We start from the raw sequence: 17,359 nt of genomic DNA on the forward strand, positions 1-17,359 counted from the left end.
ATCAGAACATCGCCGCTGCGGCAATGCTTCTGTGCGGCCTTCCCAAGCCGAACGGCCCCTAGGAATAGGTGATCCACCGGAACCTCTGGGCACTAGTGGAGACTATCGCCGTTCAACAGGCAGAGAGCTCTATATCATGACACTGACTCACGGCCTCTCTCCCCACCAGGGGAGTGGGGACGTACCAGACGAATCGCTCCACTCGCTCACCGCTACAGCCGCCGAGCGTGGCACAAGAGGCCACATCTACGCCTTGTCTTGACTTGGCGACTGCTCTACACCGACCGCCTGTATACGAGTGGCTTAGGCTGAACCAAGACACTCGTAGCAGCGACCGGAGTCCTAGGCCAGATGGCCCGGGACCACGAGCCTTTGTCCAACACGTCCAGCAAGCGCCGCTCCCGTAGCGCCCCAATAGAGGCCGAGGCAAAGGCAAGGTCAAGCGACAGGATCAGGACAAGGGCCCCTCCATGCAGAAAGGGGAAAAAGAACAGAAGAGATCACCGTCGACCGGCCAACTCCGTGTTAGTCGCCACGGCTGATCACACGGGCATGCAGCCCCAGCAGGACCTTCTGGGCCACATCCACAAGCTCATGGAGAGCCCGTGCACCAACCACGCCTACCCCGTCAAACACCTCTACAAGGTCTGCGAGCTCCTCAAGCGCCTTCTACGACAGGCTGATGGGCCAAAGGAAGAAAAGGCGAAGAAGCAGCGGCCAAAAAAGGGGGCATAGCAGGCAAGGATCCAGACGACGGAATGCCGAGGTGCTCCGACTAGACACCTACCGACTAAAGGAGGACAACGACGACATTCTCACCAATGCTTGGAACAGCTATGTCATTTTTCCCTAAAATTCAGTCTTACCATTGTTTACTTAATGTTTGCTCCTATAAAAGTGCCATGACCCAAACATTTTTGTCCTGGGTCGCTCGGGGGCTCCATGAGGGTGCACTACTACCTCTCTTTTTTTGTTTATGATCATATGGTAAAACTCCTTCCTACCCGATCGAAAGGGTAGTTCGTTCCTTTAAATTGCCTTACGTAGCTTTGCTTTAAAGTATTCCGACCGATCGCACCCCACCTCTACCTACGGTTACGAGTAGCTAAGCCTCACGGGCCACACCCTGGGCTCCTAAGGTTGTAGCCTACGGGATGAATGGGCAAGTACAAAAAAGAAAGAATAAAAAACAAAATTATGCTAAGGTAAAACTAAGGAACGAAAGGGACAAGCTTCTCTGAATGGAGTGACTCCATCACAAAAAACGAAACCAATTGTAGTCATTAAGTACACAAGAACATTTTACATGTGGGCTCCCCCACGAACTTAAACTTTTTACATCAACTAAACTACTTATACTTTACAAGCTATTGGGGCGGCTCGGCGGCATCTGCTGTCGATGCGACCGGCGAAGGCACGGGCTGCTTGCTCCCCGGTGGGACGACGTTTGGCTCGGTTGAAGGCGGGGCAATGTCCACTTCCAATGCAGGCTCTGCCATCCATAGGCTAGGCAACGTCCCCCTAACGCACGCTTCCGGACATGTCCTCACAACAGGCATCCATCACCCACTGCGTAGAGACTTGCTCTGCCACCATCCTTGTGTGTGACAGCAAGCTCTCCCCGAGCAATTGGATGTTCTCCATGCTCAAGCCATCGGCATACCCACTGCAGATAGTGGTGAAGTCCAGGTTCGGGTGGTATGTCGCCACTGAAGTCAACACCCACGACGCTCCGTAGAATAGCCCGTGTGTGATAAGGGCCTGAACCTCATCTGGAACCTCCGCCAGCTGGATAGCAGGCGTGCTAGTACTTGGCACCGACCCGAAGACCTCCAAGATGACGAGCTAGGCAACATTGTAGATCTAGTCAAGTTTCCCCACGAGGGCACGTTGCTCCTCAAGGGACTTGGCCAGTGCCTCCGCATTCCAGCCAAATGTCGCCTTGACCATCTTTAGGTCCTGCTCCAACAACTTCACCTTTCTGCCCAGCTCTAGAAGAGGGGCGACAAGCTCAGAAATAAGCTAAAGGAAGAAACCAACACGACGAAAAACAGAAAAGGTATGTACCAAGACGGAAGTTCTCAAGGGTGGAGAATTCCTTCGCCTGCCAGGCCACCTGCTCGTGCAGCAGGGCATTCACCTCCTCTGTCCCCATCACTCGGCCCTAAAGCGCGAGCACTTCCTGGTCTGCCTCCGATCGGGCCTTTCGCTTCGACTCAGGGCCTTTCGCGCCAACTCCAGGGCGTCCTGCTCTGACTTCAAAGCATTCTGCTCAGACTCAAGGGTCTCCAGGGATTTTTGGAGTGCCGCCTCGGTGTCTGCCAGGGATTTTCGTAGCCTCGCCTTGGTCTCTGCCTAGCAGGCCTTCGTCGCCTTAAGCCCCCACTCGGCAGCGGTCACTCGCTCCGCTACACGCTGCTCCTCCACTCGCACCGCGGTCACCTCGGCCACCCGATCCTAGGACTCACGGTGGGCAGACTCCAGCTGATGCTCAAGCTCGGCCATCCAGAGGAAACGGGACTTGCGGGACGACATCTCCTTTAGACCCTACGAAAACAAAAAAAACAAGCATGTAGAGGCAACTAACTAGAGACCAAGAGATCAAGGACAAACATGGGAAACTCACCTCCATGGCGAGCTATAGGTCGACCTTGACCAAATGTTGGGCAGACTTAACCCGCTCCTAGGCGTCCTCGAGCTTCACCGACAGCTAGGCGAGATCGAACTCCATGGCGAGTCCTTTCCCCCCAAGGATGTCCTAGAGCTAACAATACTGGGAATCTCGAAGGACGAACCACACCTTTGACGGGTCCTCGGGGTAGGTCCACTCTAGGTCATCCTCCGGTAGCCCACCGAAGGGCCCGGCCTCCGACCGAACCACCACTAGCTCCTGTGACGGCACCGGCAGCTCCACCATGTCATCCGCTTCATCATCGGATGGGATCTCCACCACCTCGGTTGCATGGGCCGCCAATAGGCATTCCGACTCTATCCTAGCCGTGTCTCCCCCTGGTGCCTTTACATCCAATCACGACGGTGAGCCGTGTAGCCCTTCGACCGGTGAGGCAGGGAGCTTGGTCTCCCTCTCCTCTTCCACCGCAGCCGGTGAAGGAGGGGCCGCAAGGGACACCTCCGTCGAAGCCCCCATCACCACCACCGGGATCGCCACCAGCACCGCCGTCGCCGCTGCCACCACACTAGCAATCGACCCGGGGGGCACCACCCCCGGAAGGGAAGGGCTCGCCGCCACCAACCTATTCCCCCCGTCGCTCACCGCGGCACGCTGCAGGGTGGGCCTCCAAACCTCCTACATGGGAGTTGAGGCGATGCTCAACCCCATCATCAACCGGTCGCTGACAAAAAGTACAGGTCAGTCATACTCCAAAAAAGACTCAACAACGAAAGATCGAAAAGAAACAAAGAAAAACATATCGGGAGGTAAGGAGCACGACTCTGAAACCAAGACTGAGCGTTGATGGGCCCATAGGGCAAGGGCCGCTCCCATGCTATGACCCGCGCCCCCTCACTTTAGCTAGGGGCGGAGTCATCCCAACCGGCTCCTACCCGGCCTACGGGTCACCATGACCTTCGACTTGGGACGTGTCGACCGGAGCAGCCAGCGGGGCATCATCCTACAGCAAGTCACGCGCTGGCACCGGTCCTAGTGACGCATGGGTGCAAGCCTGCTCCTCTAACCGCCTGGTCTGCTCGGCCATGCCCACAGCAGGTGGGGATGAGACCAACGACGCCACCAAGGGGCACGGTGACCGCGTCCGCTTCGCCTCTCGTTCGCCAACGATGTTCGCGCTCGTGGCACGCTTCCTCGGCACAAGAACCTCAGTGCGCCTCTCCGCCTCTTGCTCGTCACCAGCAGACATCGCCGCAAGGTCACGATGCTCTATCGAGGTCACAACGACCTCCTAGCTTTCCTCCTCCTCGGAGAAAACCATGTCATCCACCTCTGTGGGATCCTTTGACTCGACCTCTGACTCGATGTCGCTCTTATTTTCCTCGGCCTTCATGCACCAGGCGATCTCCTTCTCCTTCTAGTACCTCTGCTGAGCTACATTGGCTTTCTTCTTCTTCCTGGCATCCACCACCTCCTTCTGGGCAACCTACCAGGCTGCACCCTCTGGCCCCTTTGGAAGGTGTGGCCGGGACTTGTAAGCGTCAAGTCCCTACGTGATGAGGACATGACCTCTATACATATGACCATGCTTGGAGAACCATATGGAGACCAAGGAGATCAGCAAGGGTGTCCAAGTCAAGAAGGAGGTCTGAGGCTAATTCGGTTTGAGTCCCCGAGGTGGAGGCCCAAAGCAACTCAAGTTCGAGTCTGCCTTGGCCTCTAGGACCAGTATGCCTTAAACTAGTCACCCAGGATACACCCGGACTCCGTTTTCAATGATCCACGTATGGTTGGAAAGCTAATTTGATAAGGAAGCCAATCCAAGTGGTTTCACGTCAAAATACCTTTGGAATCAATAGGAATCATCAAAACAAGTCAGTATCCAGAATCTGCCAGGGTGCTGCGACACCATCTTTTGGTCCGTTGGACCGTGTATCGTGTTTGGGCCCATTAGGGGGCGCGTCCTGGGGGGTGACGCCCAAGACTCTATAAATAGCAGCCGTCGCTCTCCTTAGGGTTTGGGTTTTGTTTAGTTCTTGATTTTCTCGTGAAACAGACATTATTTTGCTGCAACTGTCGCCACCAAGGCCGCTTGCTGTGAACCAGGGCCCTAGTTCTTGATCTTGTTCACCTGTGGCGATTAGTCCTTTCGAATAAAGACTTGAACTCCTTCTTGATTTCATAAGCCTTATATTTAATTGCAATTTCAGATTGCGTTCATCCCGTTCTTGCTTGTGTTCTCGATTCGCTTGCGGGAACGCCTTCTCGGTGAGGTCAATCGCGTTCGCATGGTTGATAACCAATGGAGCAGTGGTGTAATAGTTGCAGGGGTCTGAATCAATCTTGGTTCGAAGCCTAGATCGTGAACGTTGAGTCTCCACCAATCGACGCTCTCATACCTTTCGAAAGATTGGGTCTAGTCTACATCAAGTGGTATCAGAGACCTTGTTGCCCGTTAGGTATAACTTTGTTTTTCCCTTTAGATTGCTATTGTTTTTGTTTTGCCTATAGTCCACAAAAAGACAAAAAAATATATACTATCACATATCTCTAGTCCTATAGCTCCACTGTGCCTTTGCAATTTTTTTAATTTCAGTTTGCTTTATTGAACTGTCGTCCCTCGCCACGTCTTAGTGTTCGTTGTGTTCTGATCTTGTTCTTGGTCTAGTGTCAAGTCTTGTTTCCTAGTGTAGCTTGCATCAGATTGATCTCCAGTTTTTCTTTGGATCTAAAATAGTCACGGAGTGGGTTGCGTGATTGAGTTTGTTTTGTCTAGCAATTCCTTCTACGGCTTCCTCGGTTAAGTATTTTTCTTCCACGGTGGAAATATCTAAAGTCTAATCTCTTATGTGCGGCACTTTTGTGAGATAAAAAAACATAAAACAAAGAAAAAGGCAAAGAGGTGCAAAAACCAAAAGAAGGGAAAAAGCCGCACCTAAAAAAATAGAGAAAAAAATAAATAAGGAAAGAAAAAGAAAGTGAAAAAAAGTTCAGAAGTGCTTGCATCCTTTTGAGTCCTTGTGCTGAGTTGTATTGTATTGCTTGCTTGAACTAGGTTTAGGACGGGTTTAGACCAGCGACATAGACTAGCTTGGGACTACTTTTCAATCTTGCAATTTCTAAATTAAATTATTGTTATTCCTTGCTACTATATTGTGTCTGTCCAAGCTCCACTTTCTTCTAACCAAGTATAGGTTCGCCTTGCAACTGTTACACTCAAGCTACAACGGTATCATGGTCATCGATCGATTGCGTCACCTGTTGCTTTGGTAAGAACACTTGTAAGACCATGGTAAGACGCTTGAGAGTTGAGTGCCTTGTTTTTCCTTGTCCACAACCTAAGTAGTTGATAGGGATAATACTTTTGTGTTGTCTTTTGCTGTCTTATAACAATGATAGGTTGTTCGTATCCGCCGACTTATGATGGTATAGGTGCTGATGAGTACATAGAGTGGGAAATTACCATAGATAACATATTTGCTACTCACTTTATGTGTCCAAGGAGGAAGGTAAAAAATGCATCTAGTGTTTTGCGACATTCTGCTTTATCTTGGTGGGAGTCTTTAGATTCTTCTGATAAACCTCAAACTTGGAATGATATGAAATATCTTATGAGAGAAAATTTTGTTAATCCATCTCTTGTAATTAATTCAAATGATGAGGTGCATCAACTAGATCAATCTCTTGTTATTCCTCCTGCTATGCCTAACCTTTTGCAGGACAATGTACAAAAGAGTGAGGATGACGTGATAGAAAATGAGATGCTCACAGTCTCATGTGACAATTCAGAACCATCAACTATTACTCGTGCTGAACATGAGAGCAAAGGTAAAGCCCATGAAGCTAAACTCATGGAAGGTGAGAGTTCTTTTGATGTGCTGAATTTTTCCACCAATCATGCTATGATAGAGCAAATTTTAGTAGAGCCTCCACTTGATTTACCTTTGTCACAAGATGATTTGCTTGATGTTTTTTGTGACAAAGATGACTTGCATGATGATATTTATGTTATACCCATGCAATCATTGAAGAATGATCATGCTATATGTGTACTGAAATCGAGCACTTGTGCTGAAAATAGACTTGTTATTCATAATATTAGTGAAGTTGACAAGCCGAAATTGTTGTCTTCTTTAAATACTTTGGGTTATATTGAATTTGATGTTCTGTGTAATCTTAGTTCTTTAGAGGAGAAACTTTATGCATATGCTAATTTACCATGGTTCTCTAGACATACATATCATGTTTTTGGTAAATATAACAACCAAGGGCAATATTTGATACAACAAGTTTACATTTGTACAAATCTAAATTCTCCTTTTATTGTGCAAATTAATGATCAAATAGAGGATAGTAAAATCAACACTGTTTTTATGCCATATTCCTCTAGTTTTGCTTTTCGAACACAAGTGGAATCCAAAGAAAGGGAGCATACGTTTCTTGTTAGTACTAATCTTTTACAGGATAGTATTGGCAAAGATCGTGTGTATTTCAATCGAGCAGACTACATGTCTATAGGACAAGACATGATACAAACCTGGACATGTGGTCATATTCTTTCTCACAACATTGTCCATTTTCATTATTTTGGAAACCTCGATTGTCCTCATGTTGTGCAGGATCGACTTCAAACAAAATCGACGCCGAGGATGGCTTTTCATCAAGAAAGGGAGGATGATGAGGACATGACCTCCATACATATGACCATGCTTGGAGAACCATATAGAGACCAAGGAGATTAGCAAGGGTGTCCAAGTCAAGAAGGAGGTCCGAGGCTAATTCGGTTCGAGTCCCCGAGGTGGAGGCCCAAAGCAACTCAAGTTCGAGTCTGCCTCGGCCTCTAGGACCAGCCTGCCTTAAACTAGTCACCCAGGACGCATCCGGACTCCGTTTTCGACGATTCACATATGGTTGGAAAGCTAATTTGATAAGGAAGCTAATCCAAGTGGTTTCATGTCAAAAGACCTTCGGAATCAATAGGAATCATCGAAACAAGTCAGCATCCAGAATCTGCCAGGGTGCTACAACACCATCTTTTGGTCCATTGGACTGTGTATCGTGTTTGGGCCCATTAGGTGATGTGTATAGGGGTGACGCCCAAGACTCTATAAATAGTAGCTGTCGCTCTCCTTAGGGTTTGGGTTTTGTTTAGTTCTTCATTTCCTCGTGAAACAGACATCGTTTTGCTACAACTGTCGCCGCTAAGGCCGCTTGCTGTGAACCAGGGCCCTAGTTCTTGATCTTGTTCACCTATGGCGATTAGTCATTTCGAATAAAGACTTGAACTCCTTCTTGATTTCATAAGCCTCATATTTATTTGCAATTTCAGATTGCATTCATCCCGTTCTTGCTTGTGTTCTCGATTTGCTTACAGGAAAGCCTTCTCGGCGAGGTCAATCGCGTTCACGTGGTTGATAACCAATGGAGCAGTGGTGTAACAGTTGCGGGGGTCCGAATCAATCTTGGTTTGAAGCCTAGATTGTGAACATCGAGTCTCCACCAATCGACGCTATCATACCTTTCGGAAGATTAGGCCTAGTCTACATTACTACGAAATAGGCGATCCAAAATAAAAAAGGCAGGAAAGCAAAGGGAAAAAGAACATAAAGTAAAGAGAGAGGAGCATACCAGTTTGGATGCCACTAAGGCATTGAGAGGTCCAGGCTTTCTATCGACCCTCTCTTTGGGCTTCTGTTGCAGCACCCGGTTGAGGCAACTCCAGACCTCATCATTCAGTAGCTCCTCCGATGATGCACGATCAGGGTCTGATGGGCCGCTGTACCTCCACATCAGTCACGTCCTCTCCACCAACGGAGCGACCCTATGGTGATAGAAGGTGTGGAACACCCGTGCCCCATCAAGGCCACACCACACAAGCTTCTAAAGCTCCTCCTCAATGATCTCCACCTTCTTCTTCTCCCGACGAGAAGGGCCCCATGACCAACTATCCCGCTTCTCCAGCCTCCCACCGATGAATGTCGGGAACGGCGCCTCCACTGGGTTCCTAATATAAAATCACTCCCTATGCCACCCACGGTTGGAGTCACCGAGGATGTACGCGGGCTACGAGCCACCCACGCTCGGTTTTCTCTGCAGGGTGAAGCCTCCCACCATCGCTACCTCAGGCGGATTCCCCACCGGCAAAGCTCACCCAGAGAATAGCCGCTGAAAGAAATCTGCATGTGGCTCCATCCCGAGCAAGGCCTTGTACATGGTGACGAAGCCAGCAATAAGTAGCACCCCTATCGGATTGAGGTGCTGCAGCTTCAGACCTCACTCATTGAGGAGCCCACGCAGGAACCAGTTGTAACACCCCGGTGTTATGCCTGCATTTAGGCATTGCTAATCATACATATCGTGCATCATCAAGCATCCTATTCATACATGCGTAATCTTGCATATAACAACTGAAACATTACTTCGAAACATACGAAACATGTTTGTGAAAAGTAAATGATGCATACACTTATTAGAGTTGTTTTGCTCTGATTTTTGCTTGCTAGTTGAGTAGAAACTGTTGGTTATGCTTGTAAATCATCTAGAATTGTTTAGCACAATTTTTGGAGCAAGGTTTGTATTCAAATTAATTCAAAATTTCGCTTCCAAAGTAATTTCCCAAAATTAGGGTTTTGAGTTAAAATTTAACTTTGATTCTATAATTTAAAATCTAGATAGAATTGGACTTTGGTCATAAAAGCAAAGTTGTAGAGAATTAAATTCTAAACAACTTTCATTTTTGGTACATTTTCAAAAGAGGTCATTTTCTTGCTCAAAATAAAATTTGAAAACTGTTATTTGAAAATTTATTGAAAATGGAAATTGAAAAGAATGTTTTCTGTTTTAGCGGGCCGCCGCCTCGCTTCTGGCCCTCCAGCCGAAGCCGGCGCAGCGAGCCTCCCGCGCCGCGCGCGCGCCTCGCCTCGCTCGGCCCAGCCCAGCACCGCGCCGCGCCCGGCCTGCCTCCGCGCCGTGCCGCGTCGTGCCCCGACCGCGTCAGGGCACGCTCGCCGCGTGGCCGCCCTGCGCTGGCAACGCCCGCCGCGCGGCAGCCACGGCCTGGCTCCACCTCCACGCGCGCGCCTTCTTCTGCCCCGCAGCGCTGCCTCCTCCCCATTACTCCTCCCGCTCTCTCAGCCACAGAGCAACAGCAGCAACTTCCGCCCGCGCGCAACACGAGCTCGCCACCGCTGCCGCCGCTGCCTCGACGGCAGCATACCCCTCCCACGCCTCCATTCCCCGATTCACGCCGCCAGCAGCTCCGCCTAGCCTCCCTGCTTCGCTTGCGTTCGCTTGCAGCCGTCGTCGTCGAGGTAAGAACCAAGCGCGGCCGCCTCCTTCCTCTCCGGTGAGAGCACTGCCGCGGCCGGGTGGCTCGTCACGCCGCCGGGCCACCTCCACCATCCTAGCCGTTGCGGCTCGGCATGGCGTACACGCTGGCACCACCCGCGCCACCGGGAGGGCTTGCCGCCGGTGAGCACCGGCCGGCGGAGCGCCTCCCCTGCTCGGCCCAGCCGCAGTGGCGTGGCCTTGCCCGGCCGAGCTGGGCCAGGCTGGCTTGGGCCGAGCCCCGAGCTAGGCCGCCGCTCACCTCTTCGCTCGGCTGAGCAGGCCGGCTGTGGCCGTGGGCCAGTTCATTTCCACGGGCCGGCCCAGTAGAGTTTTAAAGAATTGTTTTCAATTTATTCTTTATTATTTGAAAACAGAAATGGTTTGCAAAATGTTTGGATACTCAAAGTTGCTCCAAATTTGTTGAAACAAATTTTTCTAGGTTCCTTATCACCAGATCTACTAGGGAAAATTATTGCATGTCATTTTTGAGATACTTTTCTATAGGATTTTATTTAATCGTGTAAATTGCTGATAACTTGAAAAATGTGTATAAAAATATATAGGCTTCAGAAAAATATGATTTCAAGTTTGTTCATCTTCTTATGTCATGTACTTCCTAAGAAAAATAGGTTTCATGCATGTGCTATGGGAAATTTTTTGAGGTGTAGTTCAAGTCCCTTTTAATGGCTGATTTTGTTATTTTTGCTAGAGAGCAAACTTTGTATAAAACATGCATGTGGTAATTTTTGTACGGTCATTATAGGCTATGAAGAACCTAGGAAAAATATTAATTCTGTTGTTTGACACTTTTCATAGTACAAAGTAATTTCATGATCATTTTCATGCTATAGCTTGTCATTTTTGTGTAGGATAGTTTACTTATCCAAATGCTATGAAATTTTTATGGTAGTCTGTTTAGGATAGTATTATGCTACTGTAATTTTTTCAGATTTTTAGGAGCATCAGAAATATATGTTGCTATTCAAACCTATTATTAATTAGAGTTTAAGCAAGTATCGCTTTAAGTGTGATTAAGAAATTAGTAAAGCTTTGGTGTATCTTTGAAGCATTTCATAAGATAGGTTAACTTAACATATTAGTAGTAGAAGAGAATGCAGTAGATGACATGTGCTTATAGTATAGTTTCTTGGATGATGTTGACTACCTTGTATTTCAACATATCCATCGCATTCATCTCCGTCGATGCACCGTTTGCATAATCCCTTACGCGCATTGCATCATACAGGATCGCAAACCGAGAACCCAGTCGTCATACCCGAGGAGCCCGAGGAGCAGCTCGAGGTGCAGCAGCAGGAAGTGCCAGAAGCCGACGAGGAGGACGTTGAGGAACTTCCGGAGTGCCCCGATCACCGTCCGAGCTCCTTCGAGAGAGGCAAGCCCCGGAGCATTTTTCTCCCGGTTTGCAATTATTTAATTAAATGCTTTACTTTAATTGATGCATTACGTTCAGGAGTTGTTTGCAACCGTTGCTGCATTATACCTTGTTTACCTTTGTTATACTACATCCTTGTTACCCTGTTATCCGCAGTCGAGTCAATGCTTAGCTGGCTTAGACCGGTAGAAGTCGGGTGATTTCCTGTCACCTGCGAGCTATAGGTGGTTACCTGGATCTGCTTGGATGACTATGAAGTCATGGTATAACTAAGTGTTAAATGAAGTTGAGACCAGACGGAGACTTGCAGAGTTTTGGACTGTAGTGTTTCCGTCTGTGTCGATTAAGGACCGACCGTTGTTGGGCCTCGAGTCATGTTGAACGCATGCCTTACATTTAGCTGGCCGGATAAAGTACCTTCCGACCGCGAAGCTGGGAGATTTTTCGGGCCGAGTAGATTGCCCGTAGCGCACTGTGCCGGAGCAGGTGTGGTAGGACACGGGGGCGAGATGATAAGACCAAAGTGCAGTCGGTCGGCCCCCGGGTACATGTGGTTCCTGGCAAACTCGAGATTCCTGGAAAGTTGACTCGGTGATCAATATCTCACTTTAGCGGGTGAGTGAGGTTTGTGTAAGGAATAAATCACCAGCTGGTTAGGAATCGATTCGAATCGCCATCGCTCCTGGATAGTGAGCACTTGACTTGAGTGACTTCATCGTAGTAAATGTTATGGAACACTTGGACAGTTATAATGAATATGACAGTATGGAAGTTGCTTAATGATCATTGGTTATCATTATCTGCTTAATCATATGTTTACTCTAGTATAGGTGCAAATCTAGTTGACAGGTTAATAATAATTAACTTGGCAATAATGCTTTTAGAAAGGTTCTTGAAATGCTAAAAATGCTTCTTTTTGCAAATGAGTCAGCTACCCTACTATAAAGCCCTTCATAATCCTTGGTGTCAATTATTTTCGGTTATGTCGGGTAAGTCTGGCTGAGTACCTTCTCGTACTCAGGGTTTTATTCCCACTTGTTGCAGATGGGCAGATGTATTACGGCTACTGTATCAACTGCCTTTATCCTGCGATGGGTGATGCTTAGGACCATGGGCATGGTCGTTCCTTATGTCTCATCTGATGCTTTTGTTGGAGATGATCATTCGCTGGCACTCTATTTAAACTCCGTGTGTGTGTAGTTTGAACAAATGACTTCCGCTATTTTCATTCGAACTGGTTTGTAATAACTATGTTGAAACTCTGATGTATTTGAGATCGAGAACTTTTATGTAATATGTGATGGTGACCGCTAAACTTATTACGATCATGGCTGGGACACGAGTTGGTTTGAAATCCTTCGCGATTTCACGGACTACCGGGTTATACGGACTTAAGTTTGCTAAATCATCTGCTCTGGCGGATGATTTTCTTACTTAATTTCGTATAATTGGTCGGTTCTGTTACAGCTGGCATCAGAGCATGGTTTAGCGTGTTACTGTTCACAAGTGTATTTAAACAAAAAGGCATTTGGAAAACGTGCTTTTAAAAACTATAAAGTGTGCCAGTGATCATATCCTTTATGCCTAGTTAAGGACTTTAGGTGGCTTAATTAAGTACTGACTGGGGTTCTTGCATCATATTTCTCTTTCGTCGCTCATACGGCGTGCTATTGTATGAGTGCCACTTGTTTGAGTGGTAATGAATGGATCATTTGCCTCTACGCCTCGGTAAGTGTGAGTTTTGAGAGCATGATCGGATACACCGCCGATCTAGGGTAAATGCTTATATGATGCCGGAGTAATTACATGTTCTACGCATGTTTTACAAAGGTATCTCATGTATGGGTCTTCCGTCTATGGAGGCGATGCCGTCAATAGGACGATGGTTCGGGTAGTTACTACCGTTGTACACGTATCTGGGGATTTGTGTAGAGCGTGTAGATAAAACTTTACTGCTTTTATGCATTCATTGAGAATTGGGCTGAAATGAATTTTCTGCAGGTACATAACAACGCTATCGTGTAGAACGTATTAGCTACGTATTGAGAGATCGTTGTATGCCACCGAATTAGTCGTTAGAAATTATTTATTTCCTAAGTTTGTGAGAACATACGACCCGTACATACATCATGTTACTTGTGCATCTCATTCATCCCATGCATACCTCCCCTTATAAATTGATTATCTCATTTTGATAAAAGTGTATCACCTAAAATATGTTTCCCCGAAGTAATAAGAGAACTTTTGCTACAGATGGCCCGCACGAAGCAGACCGCCCGTAAGTCCACCGGAGGAAGAGCACCCCGACGTCCATTGGCCCTGAGGGAGCACCGCACCACGGACACCTTCTTGAGCGAGTTTGGCATGCCGACCTTGCTTTGGAGAGTGCTCCATGATGTGGGGTACCCAGAGGGTCAAGAGCCGGTGTACTCTTGGAATGAGAGCCAGTTGGCAGATGATGGACTTGCAGTGGTGGAGATCACGGTTCCTGCTCTCGGTGATGCTCCAGATTGGGATGGTTGGCATTTGGAGTTTGAGGGTCGCACTCCAGCTGAGGGTGCAGAGGGAGCAGCCTTCCGTGTCATCAGGGACATTATGAGCAGATTTCCTAGTGAGCTTGCAGCAGCTCTAGCTGGTACTTTTCCTAGGGATGATCCTCGTGATGCCATTTGGGTTCAGCCTCAAGGAAGTGCATTGGTCAGAGGTCCAGCTGAAGGACAGGCTAGAGACAACCAGACAATGAGTGCTATGTTCGCCGCCATCAGAGCATATGAGGGTCTCGAGAGTACCTACTGGACTTTGACTGGCTTGCGTAGTGAGGATAAGCTCAAAGGGAAGAAGCAGAAGAAGAGACAGGCACGAGCTATAGCTAGCTTGCAGGAGCAGTTGGCTGATATGAACTTACAGCGAGATTAGGCGGTTGAGAGAGGTGATAGAGCTATGCAGCGAGTGCATACGTTGACTCAAGCCAACAACAATGCAGACCGCATGATTGGACAGTTGGTTCAGGAAAGGAATGAAGCCTAGAACGCAAGAAACCTTCTGCTGCAGAGAGTCGATGAGCTAGAGGAATACAACGGCAACCTGCACGAGGAGTTTCATGCGCTCTACAATGGGGTTGGCCCATATGCTCCACCGAATGCCGCTGGCATGGACATCGACGACGACGACCAGGATGAGCCTGTAGTTTCACCTAGAGGCGATGGTGACGTCTCCGATCCCGACGATGGCCCCGAGGAGTAGGCTAGTTGCTTTGCGCTAGTATCTAGGTCCTGTCGCGATGACCTTTCTTTTGTTGGCATGTAATCCATCGTATGTTGTTTCGAACGTATGAGACTTGGCATGTGGTTGGAACTTGAATTTCAAATGCGATATCTGAATGCATAAAAAGTCTAGTGTATGTATGCTGGCAATGTGATTTTATGGACGCGATGTTTGCCGTTTAAGTATTTCGATTAAGTGCTGTCGTTTTAATTGGAATGCGATTGTTGTGCCTCTGTTTTATTGTATGAATTTATTCTCTCCAGTAAATTCAGTACGGCATAAGTTTTCCTTCACTCGCAATTATTACAGCTTCACTCCATCGTTACTTGTTGCTGAAATATGTAGATGGCAAACACTCGCTGAACCACGTATGAAGCCGCTGAGCCCGGTGCTAACGGTACGGGGACCGGTGGTGGTGGTGGTGGAAACCATGGCAACAACAATGAGCCTCCCCATGAACCGCATTTGCCACCTCCTCACCCGTTCACCCCCGAGATGTTTCTCGCACAGCTGCTCGGGAGTCAGCGCAACGCGGAACAATCTCAGAAGAACATGGAAGATTTTCTGCGCACCATAGCCAACAACGTGCAACGTGGTAACAATCAAGGCGGTGGCATGGGAGTAAACCAGTATAGCAGTTTCAAAGATTTCATGGACACCAGGCCACCAGTATTCAAGGAAGCAACAGAGCCACTCGACGCTGAGGAATGGATCAACACGATGGAAGATAAATTCCGTGTGTTGAGGATGACTGAGGTGCTAAAAATGGAGTATGCTGCACTTCAATTGCAGGGACCGGCGGGAATGTGGTGGAAGCACCATCGCACCACCTTCCCTCCAAATGCTCAGATTTCTTAGAGAGAGTTTGCTGAGGCCTTCCGTGGAGTCTATATTCCACCCGGGCTGACAGAGATGAAGTTGGGAGAGTTTCTGGCATTGAACCAGGGCACCAAGACCGTGACGCAATACCTACATGCTTTCAACAACTTATGTCACTATGCTCCCGACATGGTTGACACAGATGCTAAGAGAATAGCCAGCTTTAAGAGGGGTCTCAATCCAAAAATGATGAAGCATGTTGGTACCAACAACCGCGTCAGATTCAATGACTTCATCAGCGACTGTCTGAAGCAGGAGAAGAATAACAACGCCAGCACCGCAGCCAAGACACGCAAGAGAGCCTTTGAAGGAGGGCCGTCTCAAGCCAGAGCACCTATGGGAGGTCGTCCCCCATATCGCCCATCGGCACCTGGTGCTAGATTCAGGCCACCTCAGCCAAGAAGCCAGAATTTCCGTGGACCTCAAAAGCCATACAAGATGGCAGTACAGTCCAACAAAGCAGTCGCAACTGCGGTGCAAGGCAGTTCCAAGGGAGCTGTGGAATCTGCCGGGACAGTAAGAGGACCCTGCTATAACTGTGATCAACCCGGTCATTTCTCGAGGTTTTGTCCGTACCCGCCCAAGAAGAAGCAGCAGACTTATAATGCTAGAGTGCATAGTACAATAGTGGATGAAATTCCAGAGGGAGAGCCCATCACTGCTGGTAAGTTTCCTGTCAACGAAAACCCTACAGTTGTTCTATTTGATTCTGGATCATCACATTCTTTTATGAGTCAAGCATTTGCACAGAAACATGAACAACTATGCATAGAATTGGGTTATGGTTACCGTATAAGTTCAGCAGGGGCTGATGTTTTGACCAACCGGATGGTTCGAGGGGCAACCCTTGAATTAGGTAGCAGGAAGTTCCGAGTGAACTTGATAGTTATGCCTGGGTTAGTCTTGGATGTCATTATAGGGATGAATTGGATGAAGGATTGGGGAGCAGTCATAGATACTGGAAGTCGAGTACTTACCCTTAAGGATCCCCTAGGTGAGGGTACTTTCCAAGTACCATTGCCTCGAAGAACAGACCTTATAAGTGTTACATGCGCTACAACAGTCATTCCTATTCATCAGATTCTGGTAGTGTGAATTCCCGGATGTATTTCCGGATGAGTTACCTGGTCTTCCACCGGATAGGGAGATTGAGTTTGGAATTGAGCTAGTACCCGGAACGGCTCCGATTTCAAGAAGACCCTATCGGATGCCTCCAGATGAGTTAGCTGAGCTAAAGAAGCAATTAGAAGAATTGTCAAAAAAGGGGTTTATTCGGCCAAGCAAGTCTGAATGGGGATGTCCCGCTTTGTTTGTGAAAAAGAAGAAAGAGGGCACGTTGAGAATGTGCATAGATTATAGACCACTCAACGCTGTGACCATCAAGAATAAGTACCCCTTGCCACATATTGATGTTCTGTTTGACCAACTATCCAAGGCCAAGGTGTTCTCAAAAATAGATTTGAGATCTGGTTATCATCAGATCAAGATAAGGCCACAGGATATACCAAAAACTGCATTTTCCACCAGATACGGGTTGTATGAGTATCTTGTCATGTCTTTTGGCTTGACAAATGCTCCCGCATACTTTATGTTTTTGATGAATACAGTTTTCATGCCCGAATTGGATAAGTTTGTGGTAGTATTCATCGATGACATCCTGGTGTACTCCGAGAATGAGAAAGATCACGAAGAGCATCTGAGAACTGTCTTGACCAGACTTAGAGATCATCAATTGTATGCTAAGTTTAGCAAATGCGAATTCTGGTTGAAGGAAGTTCCTTTCCTTGGTCACATTCTGTCAGAGAATGGAGTTTCAGTCGATCCAAGTAAGGTGCAAGAAGTTATGAATTGGAAAGCACCGACCA

The sequence above is a fragment of the Miscanthus floridulus genome, chromosome 7 (assembly GCF_019320115.1).
Source record: "Miscanthus floridulus cultivar M001 chromosome 7, ASM1932011v1, whole genome shotgun sequence".
Classification (NCBI taxonomy): Eukaryota; Viridiplantae; Streptophyta; class Magnoliopsida; order Poales; family Poaceae; genus Miscanthus; species Miscanthus floridulus.